Source organism: Puma concolor, chromosome C2, assembly GCF_028749965.1.
Source record: "Puma concolor isolate L17-30 chromosome C2, mPumCon1.1.hap2, whole genome shotgun sequence".
Taxonomy (NCBI): Eukaryota; Metazoa; Chordata; class Mammalia; order Carnivora; family Felidae; genus Puma; species Puma concolor.
Window position 1 is genome coordinate 99184979 of NC_141675.1, and position 26803 is coordinate 99211781.

A 26803-nucleotide genomic window follows, 5' to 3' on the forward strand; every position below is an offset into this window, starting at 1 on the left:
GGTGACAGTCACTATTTGGAAGAGCCCATTTCCAGGGGTAAATTGGTGAAAGCAATGAATTGTCAGTTGTGTTACAGAAACCTGTTATGTCTGTGCAAAAATCCTGGGGGAGAAGTAAGGGGAAGAACATAAATGTAAAGAAGAAAAAGAAAGAGAAGCCTAGAAAAAAGATTATAGATGACTTTACTTTACCTGAATTTTTCATAATATGCATAAATAGTTCCTATTCATTTATAAATATATACAATAATTTTGAATCTATTTTTAAAAACTGGCCTCATTTTACAAGGACAGAATTTAAGATGCAAATATTCACCAACATATTCAAAGGCATAAACAATTTTGAAAGGCTTTTTATTTTTGTTATGAGGGACAGAAAGCTCCTTAAATATGTCATCACAGCTTTTAGGTTAGCAACAGTCTTGCATCACAGAATCTCCTGCAACTGAATTTAAACTCTTCAAAATATGGAGAAAACAAAGCTCAGGAGGATTAGATCACCCAGCATCTGGAAAAGTAAACTCTGGACTTTAATTTCTCTGCTCCTCTCAATGCTTCTCCTCACCACCCAGAAATTTCTTGCATTTTTCATCTTACATTTTGATAGCCCATTCAACATTAGAACTAGTCAATCAAAGGGCACCTGGGTGACTCAGTCATGATCGTCTCAGATCATGATCTCACCATTCCTGGGTTCGAGCCCCGTGTCAGGCTCTATGCTGACAGCTCAGAGCCTGGATTCTGCTTCAGATTCTGTGCCTCCCTCTCTCTCTGCCTCTCCCCTGCTCACACTCTGTCTCCCTTTCTCACAAAAATAAAGAAACATAAAAAAAAATTTTTTTTTTAAAGAACTAGTCAATCAAGGAAGTTGTTGGAGTCTGTGATATTCATTCACTTCCTAGATGTCACTTGCATTGAAATACGTGAGTTTAGATTAGGAAAACTAAGAATGAATCTCTGGATGAGCCAACAGAGAACGCTGTTGTTCACTGACATTGTAGTCTGTGGTACTCTGTAGTAATCCATAGCCGAATGTGTTGGTAGCTACATGTTTTTACCTTCTCATGATCTGCTTGCTTCTCTTGTTCCCTCTTAATGAGAGCTGGAGACATCTTCATATAAAGTAGATATTTGTGTGGCTTCTTAGCAAGAAGCTACTGCACACATTGTTTAGACACTGAGGGAAATGAAAAAGAAGACCATATAGCTTTAGTAGGTTACCATTATTATGTCAGGCTACTGGGCAGAAAACAGAAGCAGTGTGGTGGCATAGCTTTGGAAATAGATAATCCTTAGTTCAAATCCCAGATCTGCCACCTATGAGCTGTGTGACTTTTGTTAAATTACTTTTCCTCTCTGAACTTTTCTGATTCTTAGTTTTCTCATGTGTAACACGGAGATAACCCCAGTTGCTGCAGAGAGGGAGTGGTATGACATGACTTAGGCAGTATGATATGTGGGACGGTGGGTTGAAAAATCTGTGGCACTTCTGGGCCCAGCATGCCTGCTGTTAGCACTGCATTTGGCCCTCGTTTCTTATGACCATAGGGTTATAAGAAAAGCCCCCACTGGGTTGGTCCCATGGACCTTTCAGCTCAGCATTCACCTTCTGATTACAGGACCAGGAAATTGTCATGTAAGACACAATTGTCCTTGTTGCTAACTTCAAGAATTAGAGAGACTTTCCTTCGGACATCCTAGTTTCCATGAATAAGCCACTATAGAATTTGCATCCATGAGTTTAGCTAAGCCTTTGTGATATTGTTTGTCATCAACCTCTAATGAGTTTTATAAGTTTACTGCCTACTGTGTAAAGTAATATTTTACTTTGTCTTAAACTCTTTCTTTCAAAGAAGAACAAGATGACTTCTAATTCACATATTTTAGAATTGGATAAACAAATTTATAGTCACTTTACCAAGGCTTTCATTTCCTTGTAGACATGTACCACCATATCCCTTTCTGGATCTGATCGTTATGGATGAAAACCCTTATCTTATATCATGGTTATTTGATTCTGAGCTTTCTTCTCTTCATATGGACATATGAATGTATGCATGTATTAAAGCACTTCATCCAGAAACATTGTCCCACACATGGGTTGCCACTGTCATCTTCTAGAGTTGTTGTGATTTAACTCTTCCCTTCCTCTGTCAAAATTATATCCCAAGGAGGTTTTGGGCTCAAACCAGAATTATCTTAATGTGAATGCAATTATATTTGGGCCAAGATTCAGCTTACAAGCAGCTGGCAAAATGTCCAACCAACAGGACCAAAAGGAAGAATGGTCACAGAAAATGCAACTCTGTCTGTAGCAAAGTGAGGGACTTGCCTTAAGGAAAAGGGAGAGACAGAAATGTTTACTCATTTTGGAGTTCCTAAAAAAGAGATACAAGGCAGTGCTTGCCCAGCCCATTTGTTCTGTTGGAACTGGAAGCTGGACTTGGCACGCTCAGGGACCCAGAACCAAGTCTAGGTTGGACTGGTTGGCCTGGGTTGCAATGAGAAGCTGGGGCTACCATTTCCACAATGCCAGCAGAAACCTGCCACTAACAAGCCTGAAACTACTTACCTCTACATTAGCATCGCCGGCACGAAGCAAGATTTGAACTTTATATGACTCATTGGGAGTGGGTGGCAACTTACGGTGGAGGCAATCCGTGAACCCAAGGTCAACATCCCGGTGAGAAATCCCTGCTGGGAGCAACTCATACACACAGTCAGCACTGAGATAGGAGACCCGTGTCCTCCTCAGCTTTGTCAGAGTCTTTGCTCCTTTGTTTCCAACCCTGTTTCTAAGGATATTTGACATGCTGTTCAACCTGTACTGGGTACCACAGTCTTCAGGAAATAGGAATGTCTTACATGTGTACAGTGCTTTAGAGGACACTTTCACATAGATCAGCTCTCTTCCCAACTCCGTTCTCGTGCCCATTTTATGGATGAGGAAAACTGATTGAATTAAAATATGTGTACAAGTATAGCTGGAAAATCGTAGGGCAAGTTTTATGTCCTTTTCATGGCACTACAACAATGATAACCAGGCATCTCTGGACACCAAAAATAAACTTTCTTCCATTTTCCCCTAAATGTGTCACATTATAGTTGATCTAAACTGTTTTGGACAATGGCAAGGCTTATGAGATCATCCTGAAGATTTGACTTTTTAATACGCAGAATACCAAGAACACAGAGATTTCTCTGTGTTCTTCAATAGCCATACCCTGTGGAGAAGGTCCTATAACCCAGCATCTACCTTATGTCTGGACATTCAATCCAGAGAAGAGGTCAGTTTTCTTCTTTTCCTGAACTTCCTTTCCGTAGTCAAATCCCACTCCCACTCCTTAATTTGAATGTGTTCCAATATTATTTTAATAACCCACAGGCATCTGTACCTTATTCCTTTCTTCACCCTTCCCTTTTTCCTAAGGAGCAGAATCCCTGAATGATCCTAGTAAGTTCTGGAAAGCCTTAGCAGGGTAGATAATGGGTAAAGATCATTGCATTTCAGCTCCCTGATCCATTACACACCCGCCTTTCACCAGCATGCAGTGTGTGGTGGGTTTTTTTCTAACAGAATAAATTAAATATGAAAGAGAAGGACTAATGTAATTCAAATAAACATGTTAATGACCCTATTTTTCCATTTGGTAACTAGACCGGATGTGGTGGAATGCCAGTTTTTTACTGAGCCTGTAATTTAAAACTTTCAACAAGGACACTTTTTTCCCTTTTATTTCCATCCTCCACTCCCACCCCCTTTTACTCTTACAGACACTCCTTACTGTCCAATTAGTTTTGGAACATGAAAACTGTCCTCACTGCTGCCTGGAGTCATAGGGGATCTGGGGTGGTTTATCTCTGTAGGAAGGCTTGTAAATCTCCGGTTTCACTGGCAATTACCCTGCCAGAGCTCTATGCTGTTCGGGGCTGTGGGCAAGGAGGTGCGTGTCAGGAACCTCCTCTCTGGCCCTGAACCCCCATTTTGCGGATTTTTTGCTTTGTTTTGCATGTATATGCTTGCTGCTTTAGGCAGTACTTCAGCATTCAAATTCAGGAATGGAATAGCTTGTCGTTTTTAACTCTGCAAATAGCCATGCATCCCAGCGACAGTTTTTTCCATGTCCCGAGAGCTTGTTGCCATCCAGACTGAAACCCTAACTGACTCAGTGTGCCCCCAGACGGCTCCCCAGTTTATTCCCTCTGCTTCCCTCCTCTGAGTCACCTGTCCCCCTCTGCACCCCAACAGTAGCCATTTGCCCCAGGACACACACCCCCTTCAGAAAACAGACTGCTCAAAATGAAGTCCTCCCTCTCCTCCAGAATTCAAATTTGCCACCTGTGTGCTATATTAGTTAGCCACAGAGCCTGCTTTTTCTCCAAAGTGTGCGGGTTTAATCCCCAAAATCTGATGTCCCTTTAGCATTTTGGCTGCTAGAACGAGCTCTCTCATGTTTCTTTTACTTTGGTCACTTTCCAGTGTTTAAAGGAAAACTTTTTGAACTGAACACATTTCAGTTGTGTGTGTGTGTGTGTGTGTGTGTGTGTGTGTGTGTGTGCGCGCGCGTGTGTGTGTGTGTTTCTAGTTTACCCGGGAAGGAGGAATGGAGGGGAGAGGGGGCTCTGGCCCTGTTACTTCCTGTTTGTTTTTGTTCTGGAGAATGCAGACCATCTGTGTCTCGAACAAGCTAGTCTACAGCCATTGCGCTGATTCTGACATGTAACTTCTTAGTTTTTCCCTCATTTCTCTCTAAATAATTTTCTGTTCCTCCTCCCAAAACTCCTAAGCGCCTCATTAAATCTTTCTTCCTGAAATTTCTTAACAGTACCTGTGGATACAGTTCTGTCTCTATTAAGGCCATGATGAAAATTAAGTAAACAATAATAGGAGAGAAAAAAGGGGGGGGAAGAGGGGAGGGAGAAGCAGTAGGCACAAGAAACAAAAAAGGTAGGTTCACTTTGTAAACCTGGATTTCACAAATTCCCAGACCAATTCCTGTGTCCTCGGGTCAGTTGTGGAACTACAATCTCACCTGTCAGATAGACTTGGCGTTTTTGGAAGAAACATCTGTGGATATTAGGTCTCTTTCACAGTAACCTTAAAGAGTCCCTCCCTTGTATATTTTTCCCGCCACACACTCTGGTTAAGGTTGTACTTTCTGATTATAATCGAGATGGTTATTTCCCACAACTAGTGGAGATCTCACTTTTCTGCGGGCTGCCCAACGAATCCCTGGGTATAGCCACCCTATAAAAAAGTCCTGTATTATTTCTTTTTCATGCAATTTCACCAAGCAGCGTCTCTAACTATATCCCCTTGGGTAGATGACCCTAACTCTGCAACCTATGAAAATTTAACTTTTTCATGATATAGTTAAATAGACTGGTGCCTGAGAAGCAAATTTCCACCTTCATTTCAGATATCATTGCAACTTAGGACACACCATATATTCCCCCATCCGTATTTTTAAAAAATCAAAGGAGTTTGATTTTTTTTTCCTCCGGTAATTCTTAAGGTCACAATTAAAAAGCTTAAATGAATTCCAGGTTTCCAACTCCCAGATTTCTATTTCAGTTGGGTCAAGTCCACAGTGTGCTATCTCATAGTCCACCGATGAAGTGCTCGTATTTGTGGCCTGCACGGAGTGCTGAACGTAGTAAGCCTGCCAGCTTTCCGGAGCAATGGGCTTCGGTTTCCCATCTCCGTTCCTTTAGCAGCTCCTGCTTGTTCCTGCCTTCGTGCCTTCAGCCATGAACCTACCATTTAATCAGTGGTGTATTACAATGGGCCTGGTGCAGTCAGCAATAGCGAGGCCAAAATTGATTGGCTGTTTTTAAAAGGAAAAAAAGAGGACAGAAAATTGCTCTTTTAATCTAGGTAAATCAGATCGTGCCTGCCTGCTTTCCACCTGTAGCTAAGTGTAGGCAGGAGCATTCAGACTGGTGATAGTACTTCTTTGTGCGTCTTTACTCATACTTATCCACTTGGGGGTAAAAGCACCAGGGTATCTTCAGAACTGAGTTTTCACATTCACGTGAGAAGGCTTGTGCTCTTTTTCTCTTCAAAACAAAAAATTATCTTCCTTTTTGCCCTCTCTTATAAGACTTGAATAAAAGCAGAACACATTCAACCTTTTCTGCCTTTTTTGGTTTTTTTTTTTTTTTTTTTTTCCTGCCATGAAATCATATCTGACTGTGACATCACAGTGTGTTGCTTTGGGTAGCCTTGTGATGTATGAAGGCGAGGACCTTAATTGGGTTAACAGAGCACATCATGAGCAGTGGCACAGGAGCACTGCCCTCCAACTAGGCAGTTCTCTGCTTTAGGCGGTGAGAAAGGAGCAGAGACCAGCTTGGGAGGAGCTCTTGTTCCCACGGACTGTTTTTTTTTTTTTTTTTTTTTAACTCTGGGCTTTCTCTTCTTTTAGTATATTACTAACCAATGAAATTATTTTCTAAAAAGAAAACTATGCTTTGTTTTTTCAAACTGCAAGGGGTGGGGGAGGTGGGAATGTGTCGGCAGGTTTGTTCTATACCATTGATTTGTAACCAACAAAGGAGATGTCTACTTATGAGACACAAATCAATGCAACCAGACTGCGAAAGTGCAAACAGAGATGTGAGAGAATTATTCAATCATTAGTCTTGTATGGAATTTCAAAACGTGGAATCTTTTGATTGTCCCAATACAAGAAAGGAAAGAGAAAGAAAGAAAGAAAGAAAGAAAGAAAGAAAGAAAGAAAGAAAGAAAGAAAGAAAGAAAGAAAGAAGAAAGAAAGAAGGAAGGAAGGAAGGAAGGAAAGAAAGAAAAAGAAAAAGAAAGTGAATAACTAGAAGAAAGGAAGGCAGGACAAGACAACTGGTTCTAATTTCTCAAGGCTTCTCTCTCACGATTATGAAAAGGTCAGGCAAGGTTATGAGATTCCTAAAAGATTAACAATGTTGCGAATGAATTTCAGAACTCATTAACCATGTCCTCAGATGCTGTTGTGGAAAACTGGTAGACCAGTTTATGCCTGAATTTCTGCTTCAGTCTGCAGTAACCTTGGCTGCTGTAAAATCGACACTTGCCCGCAAACAATCTTTATCCAAAAATAATCGGTAACAAGTAGACATAGCACTTACATAGTATTTTTTCATCGTATAAACAGGTTACAAGAATTAACAAACCAATCAGACAAGTAGAAAATGTAGCTCTAAGAAGCTTTGCTGTTTATTTTGCAACACTTCACCAGTTCAGACCAACTAGGAAACAGACAACTGATCTGCATTAGCTCAAAGTATGAATCATCATGGAGTATTTTTATGTACTTTGAACTGAGATTTCAAACTGTTAACAACTAGAGTTTCTTGAGAACTGACTTCAAAGTAAGAATTGTTACTACCTTATAAAATATGTGTGTTTAAAAGTATTCAAAAAGTTTTTTTCCCCTCCTATAGGTTAAACATGGTTCTCCCTTTTCCTTCCCCAACAGTCTTAACACAATTATTTTTCTTAGAAAACTAAAAATCTCTGTTACTTAAAAATCCATTTTCAGAGATAGGGAAAAGGTATATTTCAACATAATCCCTATCTTATCACAGATTGTAAATGATGCTGGATTTACCCTTTGGGGGAAAGGGAGAAAAGATGATCAGATGTTACTTTTCTGAACGTATAAATTATTACAAATACCTTCACAATTTTTAAAGCCTTTACATTATGTCCAATAAGGCCAGAGTCCTGTTCAAAATCTAGGGGGAAAATGGAAGCCCAGAGAAATGTTCTAACTTGACTATATATTTTTGCTTCCACCCCTATGATGAATTTCCAAGACTTACCTTACCCTTAAAAGTGTACTATTTCTTTGTCAAAGTTACATGTTAGTTACATTGCCGGCAGAAATCAAGGGAGGGAAGTGGAATGGATCAGAAACCTACAAGTAAAGTAATCAAGAATGGATTACTGAGCAACTTCTTTGAAAACACGAATGCTTGCAATAAAAGAATATAAATGTCACACTCTGTGTTACACAATCACAACTTTGAGGTTGTGATTTTCTGGCAGTTCAGACTTCTGAATTACAACCCTTCGCATAGAAGTGAATAAAGACCCTCAAACATCCAAATGAGTGTCCCAACGTCTCTGATCAAACCCTCCTTTCAAGCAATATTGTGTGTATAGCACTCATTTACCTGATTTTCGAACCCAAAGTGGACTAGAAAATATACCTAGCATAGAGGTTTGGAAGGAGATGGCCCTGAAAAACTGGGACAGTGACGCCAGGGAGCTACAGCAGTGGATAATGGCTGCCACTTAGCCTATGGCCCTTAGACTGAGCAGTGAGAGATGAGTCCAAATCTCAAGAAAAACAGGAGCAATGGGCACTCACAAGGGTGACCTCGTATCATATGAAAAAATGTAAACACGATCCGCTTAGTCTGTTTATGAAAACAGGGATATGTAAAAGTTTTGTATTGAAAAAAGTGTAATATATAGTTTATTGCTTAAAGAGACAAGTTTATGTCATTAAAAAAAACCATATATATATGGGACATTTCATTCCCCAGAGTGGTTTTTGTTGTTGTTGTTTTGTTTGATCTTTTATTTTTAATTTGGAAAAAAATTAGGAAGTCTTGCAGTGACATTAAAAACCTAGAATCTAGCTAACACTACTCAAGAAAAACCCTTGGAAGGAAGGCTATTTATTCTTGAATATTTGTTCAAGTCCAGATCTTTTAAAATAAAGATGTTCGCTGTCATTGATCTTAGTTATATAACGTATGGTGGCATCTGGAGTAAGGCACCGCTGCGCCTGTTTAGCTGGTTTACTTTGTAATACGTCATTGTAAGTGACCAAAAACATGGTACAGGAAGTTGTTTGTGTGTGTTTTCATTGCTTATGCAACTTCCAAGCAGAAAATGTTCTTGAGACCAGATGGTAAAGAACAGTCAAGTGCAAGTTCTATTCTCCAGATGTATTGATGTTTCATGTCTTCTTGAAGCCAGTTCAAATACATTTGTAAATGCAAGTCTTAACTTTTAGTAACCCTTTCCCTTCCGCTAGCCCCTGTTTCTGTCAACAAAGAATTGGGCTGGTATATTTAATTACAGGCTCTCGAAAGCCAGCTGTACCATGGAGTGGCAGTGCCGCAGCCACATACTTCAGCTGAGTAAAAGTGGATCACGTGCTTTTGCACGTATCTGATCACTGTGCTACAGTGATAGCTATGTGTTTATGTTTATGGTACCAAAGCTCTTTTCAACTTCATCCTTTCCAATAGTGCACTTTGTTAAGACAATTAAAACACACACACACACACACACACACACACACACACACACACACTTACCCAGTGTTTCTATTTGGCATGTGGGTGTGTTTTTTTTTTTTTAATCTGCTCAGCAATTTGAGAGTTTGCTTGGAACACAGATGAGTTAAGATAAAAAGCTGTTTTTCAAAAAATGTCCCTAGTAAGTAAAAATGAAGATACTATATCTGAATGAATGTGAAAAGTTGTCCCCTTGTATATTTTTAAAGCTTCCCAAACCATCCCCAGTTCTCAGCCAAACGCAGCCTACCCAGATTGTCTTTAGGAAAGTAGCAATTCACAGAGATTTGCAGTGAACCGTGCATCAAACTGCACTTTCTCTTCAGTTCCTGCTCACAGCTCCACCATTTTAGAATATGGTGAGATATGCCAGAGCCCTACCATCTGTTTAATGGGCTAATTATGTTTACCACATGCCTACTTCACAGGAATACCATGAGTGAGGTTGCCAAACATCATACAAATATATATGTTTGTATATATAGATATAAAAATATACACATAAATAAAATCATATACATATATAACAGCATCCAGCATTTCGGAGCTTCATTCTATCTTTTACTATCAGAGTATATCATGGCCCATCATGTAAGCCCAGCTAGGCAATGTCAGAGTTTACCATAATTCATTGTGTGGCCATCAGACTGAGGGGGTTTGTGGGTAGATGAAATTCAGATTCTATACACATAATCTCTGTCTGCCTGTTTTTGCTGTGCCCCATATTCTCCCTATTAAAATCTTGACATTTTAGCTTCATAATTAGTACAATCAAACTTTATTACACTATAGGTTGCTATATCCCATGTCTTAACCTCTTCTTTTAAGAGAGTTCTTACTTTTCCTTTATTAAGAAAAAGAAAAGAAAAGAAAGGTCAGGCCATTCTAAAACAATCCCTTCTGTATAAGACTCCAACTTTCCTTTACAAGGCCACAACTCTTATTTACAAAGCTACAGCTTTTCTCTTATGTACCATGGCCTCTATATTGGGCTTGTTCTTAAAGCCTTTCTTCCTTTTGTGAGGACCCTGCAACTCTTAACAGTCTTTTTCTCTGGTGTTCTCTGAGCACTTGCTAAATATGTGTTGTCAGTAATTCCTGGTTGTCACATAGGCTAGTTTTCACTCGCTAGCCATGAAAATTACCACTGGGTCCCAAGTTGGGTCAACATAAGCTGCTTTGTGGAAATGGGGCTTGAGCTAGGTGGCTCTTGAAAGATAGGAAGAATCTTGGGCAGTAAAGGGAGGCAAGCAGAGGGCATCCTAGGTGACGGGAATTAAACCAGCAAAGAAACAGGAGAGAGATGGAAAAGAGCAAGTCATGAGGAACTGGAGTGCCTAGTCAGGATATGATATAAGCTCCAAGTATTGGGTTTTCTGTGTGGCTCCTTTGTCTACGTAAAGCTAGCTCAGTAAACTCTGGACCTTCCTGGCGTTGAGGATGAAGTGGCCTGAGAAATACTGGGAGAAATAGACACGTCTGTACACAGACTCTGAACCCAATATGTAACATTCTCTTTGAAAAGGAAAAAACAGTAACTACATATGAAACTATCATCGAAGTAACATTTTATTTGGTCTTTTCTAAGATACAGGAGCATTTTAAAAAGCTTTTCTTTCTCCCTGAGTGTTACAGTGTTTTCTTACATTGCTTTCACTGAAGTAAATTATTCAAACAGAGCTGTTTTGTTTTATTTGTTTGTTTTGGTTTTTTGCAGCTTTATGCTTACCAGGGATTTCAACAAGTTGAAAGAGAAAAAATAGCCAGGACGTAAATATAGAAATAACTCAATCAGATAAGCTTGCATGAGAATGAGTGAGGGCTGGGTTGAGGATAAGGAAGAATCTTCCTCAGGGCCTGGATGATCATGGTTTTATTCAATGTGTAAATCTGATCGAGAAGAGACATTGATATAGAAGGAAAGGGAGAATTATTCTCCTATTATTTTCCCACATATACTAGGAAAAAATGACATGATTATTTACTATATGACATCTAGAATCCAGAAACCTAAGCCTAATGCAAACCACAGAGACACAGATCAGGAGAAAGCAACATACTCACCAAAATGAGAGGAAGGGGGAATTGCTCTGTCTTCTTTCCTTACGTTAAAATCAGCAAATGTTAAATTGGAAAGAATCTTAAAGACCATCTCATCCAACACTCCCATTGTACATACGAGGAAAGTAAGGCTCAAGAGAAGCTTCATGAGTTGTAAGGTCATTAACCTTACAGTTGCAGTTATTAACAAACACGGCCAGGGGACCCGGATCCTCCAATTTATAGTCAGATGCCTTCCAGCCAAACCATTCTGTCATCTCTAAAGTTTCTCTGAAATCAGTTTAGAGAACACTAACTTTGCCTTATTCCACCAGTGTTGTTTTAATGTCTCTTAATTGTCAAGCTTCTCAAATTGCTTTGGATTTAAGTTTCCTTTATAATAATTAATTGCTGGATTCTTATAAATGATGCTAAAAATTAAGATGGGTTCTCAGAAGTGTTCTGAGTATTCTACAAATAGGGAGAAGCTCACTAGATAAACATATATGCCTCTTTTTCCTAAGAATCATATCATTCCTGTAAAAATAGCATGATCATATTATCAGACTTTTCGAAGTTTCTGGAGCTCCACACATTTGTTGGAATGCGTAAATAGATCAGACCAGATCTGCTCATTTACCCCCTCAGAGCTGTCCCTGAGATGTTCTCAAACTGCTGTGCCTTTATAAGGAAGTCATTCCACTGCCATCAGTATCACCAGCTCCTACCATCATCAGCATGGCCAGTCACTACATACTGATTGCCTATCGGGTTCAAAAAAGGCTGGACTTGATACTGATATTTTGTTCAGTGTTAGAGGAGAAAGAACATGATGAGAGCCTGGCATAGCCCAGCTCCCTTCTGTGAATAAACAGTACATCACTGACAAGAGGCATTCAATAAATGCTTAATGAAAGGGGAGGGGGCACCTGGGTGGCACAATCGGTTAAGCGTCCAGCTCTTGATTTCAGCTTAGGTCATCTCAGGGTTTGTGAGATCGAGCCCCACACTGGGCTTCATGCTGACAGCATGGACAGCACCCGCCATTTCTCTTTAAAAAAAAAAAAATCTCTAGATTATTTGGAAATATGAACTCTAAGCTTTTGATACAATGTCATGTGGTTTCTTGCACCACATGTGGTTATTATGATCTAGCTGTCAGCAACCATCCAGAAATGCTCATATTATTGCAATGCAAATAATATTAATAATCCACTTGCACATTTGAAATGTGTCTGGCCCACCAAGTCCTTGCTCAGGTACCAGCCACACTACTGTTGAAGGAACTGACTAACATAGTACCCTGAAATTTCAGGTAAGTGTAATCCCCTCACAAACGCAGAGGAGAGCCTAATTTGTGAGGCTGAGAGGAGGAGAGGCAACCTGCCTGCTCTTCCAGAAGCAGGAATCATTCAGCAATATCACCACAGTAGTTAGAAGGGAAAGACTTTGATGAAGAAAACAGTGGCGTCTTGTGGCTATTCATATTAAACATTTAGTCGACCATTGTACCAACTCTAAGATCTATCTACTTTGCAAAGTGAATGAAATAAGCAGAAGATTCTAGCCCCATCAGCCACATCCCACCACTGTGGTCCTGTTGTTAGGCGGGGTGATTTAGTGGTGACGATCCCTACCGTTATGCGTTTGTGTATTTGTGAGAAAAACCTAGAACTCATTTCCTCCAGAAGCCACATCCATATGGCCAGTAGCAAAGACCATCAGAGAACAGCAGTGGAGTTTTATTATGCACTCCAGCCAGATTTGCAAGTGGGCTTAATGAAACATTAGTAATTCTCCTTCTTCCTCTCTCTTCTCTTCTTTTTTATTCTTTTATTCTTTCTCTTCTTTACTTAAAACTACTTTGCTTATGGATTTGGAAAGCATTCTAAAAGGAAAAGAGGCACAGTAAATCCTATTGTGAGGGAACACACACCACTTTGACATATAACCATATCCATACGCCGCTTTCTATCACTAACAACTGATGAGCAGCAGACTAGCCCAGGTGCTGGTCTTCCAAATGGGTGTTTCCAAGGACAGTCTTTGGTTTGAACTAGCCTAGTCCACTGTTCCATGTTACTGAATAACCAAAAGAGAGAAGAAAGTTTTCCTTCTATAGGCCTAGCCCAAATGAGTGGCAGAATGTAGCCTCCATCTGTAATTTTCCATAAAGTCTTCCCCCAGCCCACTTTACAGCATATTTAGAGCTGTGGGGCTCTTGGGAATGCACTCTCAAAAAGTAATGCCTGCAGTGATTGTTCTTAGGTTGGCCATGATGAGGCAGTAAGGAAATGGAGACATGCAAGTTGCAAATTTATATTATTTTTCCCTCGTACACTTTTTAACTTGCCATCTGGAGCCTAATGTTTTCCTCCACATGGGTGGTTTAAAGACAACTTACCTTTATAATTTTTGAGTCATTTTTCAGCCTGTCCTGTTATTTGCTTTTTGGTAATCACCTTAACGGGTGGCTGAGTGGGGATCATGTATGAAAAGACCTCATCGTGTCTTACAAGGCAGAGATTAGGCTCATGGGAAAAATACAGTCTTCAGATGCACGGGTTCTCTCTCCCAAAGAGAGTGGCTCAGATTACAGTGCCTGACACTGTATCACAGGCATAGTGGGACACTGCAGCCGTGTTTTCAGTTGCTTTTCTCTCTCTGGAATTTTATGCAATGACGGTAGCCAAGAACCTTTGGAATCTCTCTCTCTCTCTCTGGTTGAGCAGAAAGGATAGGAGGAAAAGTCCTTTGAAAATCAAAGCTCGCTGGTGGTGGAGCAGCCAGCCCCGTGAGACTTCTAACCCTCCTCCTACCACGTATACCTGCCTTCCGTCTTTGGGGTTTGGGCTTTTACACACAGCCGTAGAATGTTAGAGAAGGTGTCTGTCTGCTGTGTTTGGAGTTTCTTGCTATTTCGAATTCTTTGAAGAAGAATGCTTGTTTCCTTCAGTTTATGAAACAAACTCAGTTAAACATACCAGTCATCAAGCCTGTGATGCACGATTACTCAATATATTTTAAAATAAAAAAAATCAATTGTGCTGTCCCCTTTCTCCCTCTGCTCCTCCCTGTCTGTCTCCCTTTACTGTGAGGCACTGGGAGTAGTGTGTGTGTGTGTGTGTGTGTGTGTGTGTGTGTGTGTGTGTGTGTGTGTATGTGTGTGTGTATGTGTGTGTCTGGGAGGAAGACAGACTCCCTACCTGTAAATGGCTTGCTATTATTAGACGTTCAGTTACCAGGGGTTATGTAAGACAATTGAAGCTCTGTTTTTTAACAGAGACATGATTCATGCTGCTTGTAGTAACAGTAACCACCTCCAAACGAGACAGAAACCAGACGCAGACAAAGGCTGGAGAAATCAATGCCGACTCAGTACAGCCATTCTGCTGATACCCTCTGCCTTTCCATCAGAGCAGCACTTAGGTTATCAGGATAGGAGGCCCCTGCTCATTCTGGGTCTTTTCTGTCTCCTGGGGCTGTCAGGTAAAATCATGCAGGCTGCAGAGTCGTGCAAGAGAAAACTGGGCCTCGGGAGCAGTGCCGTCTGACCTTCCTCCCCAGCTCCCCTGGACGTACTGTCCCCAGGGTCTCCCCAGTGTTTCAGAAACACCTGGAAGAACAGGGATTGTCACCTGCACTGTGGCTCAGAATCCTCTGTCGCTTCTACTCAGAGAGGTTGGAACTTGGAGGTTTGGCTCACCCACTCAAGGAACTTGGCTCAAGTGATGCTCTGTGACAGACTGGGAGAGGAGGGGATAGTGTGGGATTTGACTGATTTATTACAGCTTCTCCCAAAACCTGAATGGAAATGGACTGGGCTGTCAGCTCCCACACACACAGGGGACCCATTCCTAATTCTTCTAGTGCTCATTCTTTGAGACTGCAATGATTCAGTGCTTCACAATGCAAACTACTTTCGCATACTCAGCTTACCTCAGCCCACAACTTTATAAGATAGGAAAAACACACATTTTGTAATCAATACTCTTTTACAGGTGAGAGGCTTTATAGCTGGAAGGTAATTATGCCATTCATTGATTCCTTGCACTTGAGTTTATAATGTTCAGAAAAGTTAGTGACTTGGCTATGGTCACATGGCTAATTCTTACCAGATCCAGAAGATGCACCCAGATCTTCTGATTCTCCACCTAGTTCTCTGATTCTCAGATTCACTACAAAGCTTGTTGGCAGCCATGGTATTTTTAGGGGAAAAAATGAGGGAGGGTTCTTCTGAAAACCTTGGTTTTTAAGACTAAGCTTTACTGCTCATTATCTAGGAAACTTAAACCTCTCTTCTCCACCTCAGTCTTCTCATCTAGGTAACTCGTGATGGGGAGAACTCATTTTTAGAGAGTGTCCATGAAAGTACCACATAACCTTTAATGTGTCTAGATCAATGTAATGCATTGCCAATAGGTCCCCTGCCTCTTGCCACAGGTGACATCCAGGAGAGGGATGCAGAGATCTCAGACTTCACCCAGAGCATAAAAGTAAACTACCTATTTTACTACAAAAAGAAGGAACTAAGGTATTTTACTGTAAAGACAGCCCATGGCTCTCAGAAAACAGCATCCTTGACCCAATGGCCTATCACACATCCAAAAGTCAGGCCACCGTTCATTTTCACTCTCAAATGTGTAAATTGTCCAGAAAGACAACGCTAAAGGAGCATGGCAGAAAAATATCTAAGCCGTTTCGCTTTACCAACCCAGTAATCTCCCACAATGAAAATCCCCGTTTTAAAAGCACTTATTTATTAATTACTACCAATAATAAATACTGTAATTCTTTCTCCTGACTTTTAACTAAGGACCATAGAATTTTTACCATTATCCTACTATTTTCACACATTACATAATACAATCTATACCTATTTTAAAGTAAACCTAAGTAAACATTTTCATTTATAAATAGTTTTTAACTAAGTCTTTGTTTGTATAACACTTTGCACCCAGGAAGGTAGCAAAATACTTCACAGACTGTACTTTAAATAAAACGCATGTCCTCTTCTGCTAAAAGATGAATATCATTTGTTTCTGCTTTAGTTAGTTTTAAGGAAAAAAACTATACTCTTTTCCCCCATACTACTCCCTGACTAGACATCAAGACACCAAATTTCTAGTCCTAGCCTCACTACAAACTCAGTATTAGAGAACGCATTAAGTCCCAACTTCAGATAACAGCTAATCTGGAAAACGCAAAGCCTTTTAATACCTGGCGATCGCCTGAGACTTACAATTGCTGTTGCTCTTAAATGATGTGTCAGTAAAAGAACTTTATGAGAAAGATGGAATTCATTGTTTGGGGGTTGCATCTTGTGCTATGGTAGTAAAGCTGCCTTGACTTCTCCAATGTAACGTGTCTTCACAATGACCCAAAGAGAAAGAGAGTTGGAATATGAGTGAAAGGAACAGTACTGTCAGTCCTTTGACATTCTGCAGGTGGTCGCTACATACTCTGGGTATCAGGCACGTTGTAAGCAGTGAATGTTCACAAACGACTGCCCCTGACTTCCCTGTAGAGGAAAACAGCCTTTTCTTTTTTATCAGGTTACCATGATTTGATGATCATGAATGTTAATCTCATCGTTGGTAGAGAGGCATCTGTTCTAGTGGTACCTTTTATAGGTCCTCGGATGTTCCTGGAGTATTTTACCCTTCTCCCCATTTGTTGTCAACTAATGCAAATTCCTGTTTTCACCCAAGAAAACAGCTACCTTTGCTCACCTAGGTCTAGTCTTTGTCTCCTCAAAGCATGCGTGTTACCATTTGAAGAGGTGATGATGGTAATGGTGGGTGGTATTTCTTCCCAACAAGGTGGTGGTACATTCCACCTGGGTCTGTAGCATACTAAACTCTCCCAATTGCTACAGAAATCAAATTCGGATCTACCATGTCCCAATGTTATCCATATGTATCTATGGCAACTTTTAATATGATTATAATCCCATACTATGCACAAAGGGCTGCACTGTGTGCTAGAGTTTCTGTAATGTACAAAACAAGATCCATGCCGTAGAGAATAGACACTCTCCCCAATGATACAGAAAACAGGCATTAGACTATATGCATTTATTTTAGTGCTCAGTGAGTGGCAGAACTCAATATGGGCCAAGGCAGTTTCACAAGGAAAAGTTTCATAAGGGATACATCATTTTGCATGGGCCTTGAAGAAGGGGAAAGGCTTAGATGAGAAAAAATGATAAAGGCACTAAACAGCCAAAATACCGTGTTCAGGGGCTCAGAAATACAAATGTGCTCAGTCTTTCTGACACCCTGTAAGTTAACTGGGCTAGACCAAATGGAGTATTGACAGAAAGGAAATCTGAGAGGGCCTATTTGGTATAGATTCAGTAAACTTACATGTCCAGGCTAAAGAATCTGGAACCAGGGAAACCCATTAAACCATCTTTTCTCTAAGTATATTCTGAGGTTGATAAGTGTTCCCTCTAAAAAGGACAGGGGAATGGTTTGTAACCTAATAACTCTGGGCAATGGTGGGGGGTGTCTTCAGCACCTTTACTCTCCTTATGTGCATTATAAGTTTGCAAGAGAAACATATTGCTTACAGTGTTTCCTATATTTCTGTAACCAAAGAATTTTCTTTAGGGTGCATTTTTGAGTTCTAGTGTTCCATAAAACTCATTTTGAGATATACCACCTGGAAACATTTTGAAGGGCAGGAGTTGGAGGCAGGGCAAAACACTGTCTTGTGATGATTAATCTGGCACTATTATGAATGGATATGTCATCGACTACAGAGAAGAAGATATCATTGATGGGACCAAAGGGAAGGAGAAAGATCAGAAGAAAAGAGGATGACCTCCAGCATATGGAGAGAGTGTGGGAAGAGGCATAGATATATCTTGAAGAGCAAAATGATGAAAATCCAGAGATATCAGAGAAGAAGATAAGAGCCAATGAGCTTACCACACTGGATGGTCTAGATCATCTTACCAATGTAGGAGGCAAGGTCATCAACTGAAGGAGAGAATGGAGCATGAACTCGGTGAAGTAGGAAGTATTAAGAAAAACTACTGGAGGGGCGCCTGGGTGGCTCAGTCGGTTAAGCATCCGACTTCGGCTCAGGTCACGATCTCACGGTCCGTGAGTTCGAGCCCCACGTCGGGCTCTGTGCTGACAGCTCAGAGCCTGGAGCATGCTTCAGATTCTGTGTCTCCCTCTCTCTCTGACCCTCCCCCATTCATGCTCTGTCTCAAAAATAAATAAACTTTAAAAAAATTTTTTAAAAAAGAAAAACTACTGGAGATTTGTATTTAGAAGCAACGCTGAGCAGGAGTGAGGGTCCAGATGACATGCATGTGTCAGGTTTTGTACTGAGGGTGGGAGAGAATGATACGTGGTGATGGATTCATGGTTGAAGAACACAAGAAAATACCCTGTATACAGAGGGTCGGGGATCAAGGAAATCTGAAAGGTTATTGAGAATAATATTGAAATGGTTGATCATAGAGTAAGGCCAGGCTGGACATAGACATCCAGTGAAGTCAGCCAGGGCCTACTAATGGCCAGGTGAAAGAGTTGATTTCTTAGGCATTAAGGAAGGGGGTTCTCAAGCTGGGGTTGGAGCATTTGATGTCAAATGTGAAGCCTTAAAGAGTACATTGGAACGAAGATGAGGGGTATAAAGTCACTGGAGAAGGTGGTGGTAAAAATCCATGGGGGAAAATGGTAATGAGTTTTGTACTAAAGTATCGATCGAAATAGAGGGAAAATATAAATCAAATGTGGAAGGTTTGGGCGAAGGTTAAAAACAGGTTCAAGAAAGCAGCAGAGAACCATGATGCAGACTCTAGAGTAAAGCTATGGCAAGCACCCCAATGAACAGGAGTGGGATGCAGGCAGGAGATCACAAGCTAGGTGTAGATTAAGATTCAGAGCACTGTGATTAAAACCTGGCCTTAAAGCCCAGCTTTGCTACCCTCTCTGGCTTTATGACCTATGGTATATATTTTTCACCTTTCCTAAATGTCAGTTTTCTCATCTATAAAATCAGAATATAATCTCTACCCCCAAAGTGATTACAAGAAATGAAACTAAACGATGTATGAAAAGTGCCAAGCACAATACATGCCACACAGCATTTAGTTAACAGGATCCAGGTTACAATGGAGGTGATGGAAGCAAGAAAAGTGGAGTGATGTTCACTCTGGAGACAGTGACAGTGTGTTCTCCAGGGTAATGTCATTTTGATATTCTTGGTGCCTATTTTTTCCATTTAGCCACAACCTGTAATGACTAGTCCAGAAAACATACTCAGTACAAGAAGCAAGGTATAGATAACTCCGCTATAACACAAATATGCTGCACCATAGATCGTGTCCGTGTTGGAGTCCTCATTATATAGTTTCAAATGACCTTTCTGCCAGGACCTGTGGCAGACTTTCTGCTCAGAAAGATTCCAGAGTCGAGTGACTTAGAGAAGGAGTTCTCATCACCAGTCATTCATTAAAACCAGAAAAATTATTACCGTCTGTATACGTATGTATACATATGTATATATCCATATATGATACGTATGTATTGAGATACATATCTGTCTCCTGATCGGAAAGATCTCTTATTTTGAAAACAAGAATCAACTGTACCTGATAGCTCCATGTCTCCTGGGACATGCAAGTGTTATTAACAGAGTTTGTGAATTGTCAAAGAGGAATCCAGAGGTCTCTATGGAGAAAATTAACATAGATTTTATGTGACAAACAGCAGGACCTTCTATTTGCAGGGCCATCCCAGGGGTCTTCAAGCCATCAGAGGTATTTCTTCTGGACATGGGTTAACTAGTGGCTAATTAAAGAGCTAAAATATTTTAAAGTAAAATATTTCTTACAACATTAGAAAGCTGAAGATGATGGGGTTCCTGACTTGTTTGCCTGGCCATGATGCCTTCGGTGCCTTATTCTTTGAATGGTTTTTCTCACCACTTTCCAGAGGGGTGGGATTAGTGATGTAGACTTGGGAATTCATTTCAGGTGATTAGTTAAATAGTTAAAAGTCAAATAGATTTCTTTAACAGGTTTAATGGTTTAACAGGTTGATGAGCAACTTAATCCCCACATCCTTCTTCTCAGGGGACTATTAGAGTTTTAAAGGCCCTTAAAAATCATAGAATCCACGTTTTCTGGAAAATGGAAAATGCTGAGCCTCCTACAGGTTAAATGACTCATCCAAGGTCATCCAGCTGGTTCTATCATTTCACTTTCCCTTTTCATCCTCTTGCTCTCTTTAACTCTCCCTCCTTTTTTCTCTCACCAATATTTTGTGTCCTACAACCACCTCTCTGCCAATTATTTCTTGGATTTATCCCACCTTTGTAAAGTTTCCTAGCCTCAAATTATGAGACAGTGGGTCTTTGCCAATTAGGAAACCCTCACCACTAATTCCTCACTACATTTGGGGCAAAGAAAGGAGGGAAGTGGAACAATTTTAAATTTACTGTGATCTTTGAGACAGCTTTATCTACACCTGGGAATTGCTGTTAGACAATTAAGGTTAGTAAAGCTCGTTGAATTTCTCAGAGGAAAGGTGTTATTTGAATTATTACCAGATAATTATTGTTAAAAATAACAATAATGTAAAAAATAGGAACTTTACATGTTAGAGGCATTATCATTTTAATTTCCAATGGGGTTAGTGGAGCCCTGGGGGATCGAGGAACAATTTTTTTTTTTTTCGTAATGTGCTCTACGCCAGAAACTCCTTGAATTCTGTCTAATGCCTGATGACCTGACAAACTGGCCCAGAATCAGAAGCCGGTCATGCCGTGTGTGCTGTTAGCCAAGTTATTCAGCTTGAACTGCTCCTTCGAAAACAGTAGGAAGGCGAGAGTCAGACATAAGACCTGTGGTACCCAGACCAGTGTCATCGGCATTACCTGGGAGCTTTCTAGAAATGCAGAATCACAGACTCAGTCCCAGACATGCTGAATCAGAAATCCTGAATGAGTCGTTTGTTCATTAGCGTTTGAGAAGGCCGATATAAGATGTTCTCATCTTCAAATAGAAAGGAGCTAGAAGGAAGCTCCATTTATTGATAGTTTCTGAAAGAGTTCCTTCACCTGAGGTCTGTGCTCCCGGTTTTTGTGTTTCCAGTGGCTCTGAATCATCATGGAAATAGCATAAGCCTCTTTCTTGTGCTGAGGTCACAGTGGGAACTAGAAATGTGTCCATGCTGTGTTGGAACAGTTGTATAATTAAAAAAAATAATAATAACCCAGATTTAAAGTCAGAGGGATCGGGCTCATATCTGACCTTGAATTCTGACCTCACTATCCATGGCTTTCTAATCTTGGAGTGGTTACTTGAGCTCTCTTAGTCTCACTTTTCCTCATCTGTTAAATGGGCACGCTAATACCTTCAGCACAACGTTGCTGTGGGGATTAAGTGAGGATGTATTTATGTGTAAAAATTCCCCATGCCATCCCTAACAAAAATGTAGACATCTAACAAATGGTAGCTATTATTGTTACTATTATCTTTTTTGTAAGCTTTGGTCACAAAGGCCCCGTCTGTCATTTTAGAATGCTTTGGCTTGATTTCCAAAGAATGGGAGGAGCCACAGTGAAATGAGACCTCCACAGAAAATTCCATGCAGTGATCTGCGGCAGTGTGTTACATAACAGCTCTTCTCTCCAAGGGCTTGCAAGACAGAGCTACAGAGCCGTCAACAACAATAAAACAGACTGGAGTGGAAATGACCCACTGTCTCCCCTGCCTCTGACACCATCAAGAACTTTGCCAGCTGGGTTCCAAGAGCAGATTCTTTATTACAGTGATGATGTAAGAGGCAGAGGGAACAGCTAGATTTCCAGATTCTGGGAAGCATGCATAGCTCCAGTAGCCTCTCAAGATGATCTTTTGCTAACTAATTTGGGTGTAAATTTTAAAAAATAAAAAATAAAATTTAAAAAAAGATGATCTTTTGACTTAAAATATGAGTACATTGGATATGGAAAGCCGTTGCATAGAATAAATATGAAACCTCATGAAGGCATTTTCATGGAGTGTTTTTTTTTTCAATGCTTTATTTATTTTTGAGAGAGACAAAGTGCAAGCAGGGAAGGGGCAGAGAGAGAGGAGAGAGGAAGACACAGAATCCAAAGCAGGCTCCAGGCTCCGAGCTGTCAGCACAGAGCCCGATGCGGGGCTCGAACCCACGGACCACGAGATCATGACCTGAGCCAAAGTCTGATGCTTAACCAACTGAGCCACCCAGGTGCCCCTCGTGGAGTCTTTTTTAGAGCCTAACCACCCTCTAAGCAATAAAATATACCACACTGTGCAGTAGTTCTGACTAATAGCCCCTTAGGTGTGTGGTGAGGCATGCAGGGAAGTAAGAAGGGGGATTAGGTGACAGGCTGCCAAAAAATGAAAGGAAGATTACAGCAGTGGGATGTGAGGCTAAGAAAGGGGAATTTGAGTAAAGAACAGAAAGATTCCGTCTCCATTTAATTATAAAATGCACAACTTAAATCAAATGTTAGGCATATTTAAAATGTACACTTATCTAATTACACAATGAATTTGTATGCTTTCAGGTGATTTTTCATTGCAATGTACTAGACATATCAGTCAGTGATACCCTTTATCATTTTAATGTAGTTGCCAGGGGGAGAAAAGAGAAGGAAGCTATATCTGGTGAAGTGTTGATAACCTGTCTGGCCATAAGATGGTTTAGTAAGAACTATAGAGAGCTCTTGAGCCCAATTTGCTGTTTATGTGGCTACTGGGGTGTTGCTATTGAATGGATGTCTCGATTCATAGCATGGCTCCACCATACTGGCCAAAAAGAATATGATTAATAGTACCAAGTTTTTCCTCCAGTGAGTAACAATGAGTAAGTACTCACCTGAGAGAGGCAGATGAGGTCTTATAGCACTGTAGGCTACCATTTAAGAGCCCAGCTTTCCTGCCAAGTGAACACTACGGAGATTCCTGGAAAAGCCTGTTTTTTTCACCTAGGTGAACACTGTCATCCCCATGTGTTTACGGGGTGGAGATTTTCATCTTTGGGTGAGAGGAAAGGATTCTGGTTGAGGATGAGGATAGAAAGGAGATTAAGCAATTACTGTTTCTCCTATCATGAGAGGAAAGAAAGTTAGAACAGACCTGGGAGCACTCACCTATGCATTTCCACAAGTGTCGTGACACAAGGAGAGAAAAATAAGTGAGAATGTAAACAAACTTATAGGATAAATCCCACACAAAACTAGGTGGAAAAAGTACTGATGTGGGTTGCATTATAGCAGGAATGCCAACAGCCTCTGGTTCCACAAGGTGAGAATTTAACCATAGAATTACTATGGCATGTTTTCACCAAGAACTTTAGCTGAGCCCACTGCTTTTCAAAAGCATGAGGAATTTCTTCATCCTGGTTTTCACCCTGAGTTTATCACCCCAGTGGTGTTTGCAATATTTTCATAATTGTCTCTGTGGATCATGTTAGAAAGGTTTACTTCCTTGTTCTTTGAAATCCACCTCGTTTTTTTAACGTCATTTATCTATAAAAGGGTATTTATTATTTCAGTTTATTGAAGTGAACAAGTGAAACAAAATTCTTTGTATCTTGGAACCCAGTATATGCTTGCTGGCTGTGTACCCCATTAGCCCCTCACTCTCTCTGATCTGGTCACCGTCAACGGTCTTCTGGGCCTATTGGTGCCGAGCAAGCAGGGATAGATATTTAAAGATTCGTAACCTTTTCTATCAGTTATTGCTGCTCAACCAGGAACAGGGATGTGGCCTTGAGCAAGTAAGTTCCCTTAATCTCATTTGAAAAATGAGAGGTGATGAACTTTCATGTCTTTCCAATTCAGTCTCCATTTCCATGAATCTAAGCAAGAATTTTGATTCCTTTTAACTTTGGTTCAGCAGACACCAGCCGAGCGCAAGTCTGTGTGCAAGGCATTGCACACTACAGGGGCACACCAAGTAAAAACTGTCTCTACTTCCTAGGAGCTTATAGAGAAGGAGCCAAATTACATAAATAACAATCCGAGTCCGTAGAACGTGCAAAGGGAGTAGTGCAGAAAGTGCTTGAGGACTCAGGACACTTTCCTTTGGGAAAGGCTTCATAAATGAGGTGGAATTTGGATGCAAAAGAACGGAACTTTGCCGCTGTGTAGGAGTAAAGGAGTAGAAATTAGACTGGGGTTATCTTGTAGAGGCCTTGAATACCAAACTGAGAAGTTTGAATTTAGTCCACTAGGCAAAGAGCAAAGGAATAATATGTTTAGAATGGTACTGGAGGAAAATTAATGTGGTATTGGTGTGAAGGACTGGCTAGAGGTAAAAAGGACCTGGAGGAAGCAAAGCCATAGGGAGGCCCTGGCATGAGCCCAGGCTCAGGTGATAAAGGGACAAATAGGTGTTGGGATAGAAAGTAGGTGTTGATTTAGGAAGCACAGCCTCAGCACAAATCACATCTCTTGGCAGATGATTGGATGTGAGAAGCAAAAGAAAAGGAGGCATTGAAGATGACTCCTCCATGGTAGGACCAAGTAACTGGGTGAAGAGGGTACCGATCGATGGCAGGAAATGGGAATATAGTTTGAGGGAAGGCAATGAATTCTGTTTTAAACTTTCTGAATTAGACGTGCCTGTGCTGTATTTGATGGAGGTGTGAAGTTAGTGGCCCTACCTTATTCATCCTTTCCCGGTGCCTGATAGATGCTAAGCAAACACGCATGAATGAATAGATGAATGAATGAATGAACGAATGAACAAAGGAGTGAATGAACCAATAACCAGAGGCTATTAAGAATGTGGATCTGGAGCTCTGTAGACAAGCAGGAACTAAAGATAGTCATGTGGGTGTTCACTATGGAGAAGTAATTGTTGAGTTCATGGAGGGTGGGTGTAGGCAAAGCCTGAGAAGAGAATCTTGAGGAATAGGTACATTTAGGGAACAGGAGAAAGAAGACAAGCCAGCAAAGGAGGCAGAGGAGAGAACTGAGAGGTGGGAGGAAAGTCAGGATAATGCAGTGTTCCAGTGAGAAGGGAGGACAGTTTCGGGAATAAGGTGGTTGTCAGGGCTCCGTGTGGCCAAAGGGGCAAGACCTGGGGAAGGACCTCTGGGTGCGAGGCTGGAGACAATCAGAGGTCAGTCCTGTAGCCCCTAAGGCTGAGAGCCACAGGTTAGAGGACACAGGAGACAGTGGAGGTTCCATAGGATAGGGCGGAGTCACAGTAAGAGCTCAGACCTTGGCCAGGCCAGTGGTGCTTTTAGAACAGGTAAGAACTAGGCAGCGAAGCAGGAGGGGCTACAGTAGAGTCAAGGACACCAGAAGAAGAGCTGGCTTGACAAGGTTGAAGGACACCCCACCCTCCCCCATCTTTCAAGCAGGCTTGCATCTCCCCACCACAAAATCAACTCCATCTGCACAGACAGGGTGTGGTGGAAGATCCCAGACCACTCTGGCCGTCAGGTGGGCACCCTGAGAACAGACCCTGGGTGACATCCTCTTTTCTTCCTCTGCCTCCCCTGTCGTGCTGCTCTCTGGTGCAAACGTGCAGGCCCAGACTCTCACCTGAGTCCCATCAACGTGAATGATCTGTCTCCATCAACGTGAATGATCACCATCACCTATCATTTAACAGCCTGTCTTTCTTGTCTGCTCTAGATGCAGCCGCTCTCTGTTCCCTGCCCCAATGAACATCTGCACTAGGCCCAAGCCTTGGAGTGATTTACCTGAAGAGTGACACCATTGATTTGGAAACTACTGTGAGTACACCCTGCCTCCAACGAAAGGCTTCTTAGTTCGCCCAATTTAAAAAACAAACAAACAAACAAAACTCACACAGCTGTAACTTTCATGCAGATGAAAGTTTAGATGGCTTCGTGTCCGGAACACAGTGAGGTCACCAGACTCAGTCGTGGGGTGCCTGCCACGCCCGCCCTGAGCAGCATCGCGCCCTCCTCACCAGAGGGCTGTGCTGAGCCAGACCCGGGCAGACCTTGCAGGGCCTGGTGCTCTTCTGCCTGGTCGTCTGCACCCCCACCCGAAGCGATGGTGGCTCCCGTGCCCCCTCTTTGCCTCTCGTCACCTTCTGTTGACTCTCACCGCAGCTTGTCATTTCATGCCACCCTGCTCAGATCCATGAGCCAGCTCTGTCGTCCGCATCTGCCTGTTGTCTGAGTTGCATGCCGGCACTGGGCTGTTGCTTCCTTGCTCCTTTAGGAGGCCAACGCTCTCCCTGTGGACTCTGGGCTCCTCAGCCACGTCTCGCAGCCATTGCTTTCAGCTCAACCTTGCCCTCTGGATGCATGGCTGTGTGAGTGTGATTTAGTTTCCTCTGTGTCAGCCATTGATGTAGGAGAAGTACAGCCCTTACAAGGCAAGGTGCAGAAATAAGTTGGGGTGGGAGAAACGATGCCTCCAGGAAAACACTTAGTTTGGTATCAAGTATTCATTAACCGGTGCTAAA

At 41.4% G+C, this 26803-nt stretch overlaps 1 protein-coding gene across 50 annotated transcripts in view; it reads left to right on the top strand.

The window, feature by feature from the left end:
- ZBTB20 (zinc finger and BTB domain containing 20) overlaps positions 1-26803 on the top strand; it is a 780465-nt gene that overhangs the window by 699346 nt on the left and 54316 nt on the right. For all 50 annotated transcript variants that reach the window (XM_086676282.1, XM_086676281.1, XM_086676306.1 and 47 more), the window contains one exon: positions 25999-26099. The gene's annotated coding sequence lies outside the window, so the exon portion shown is untranslated. The remainder of the gene's footprint in view (positions 1-25998; positions 26100-26803) is intronic.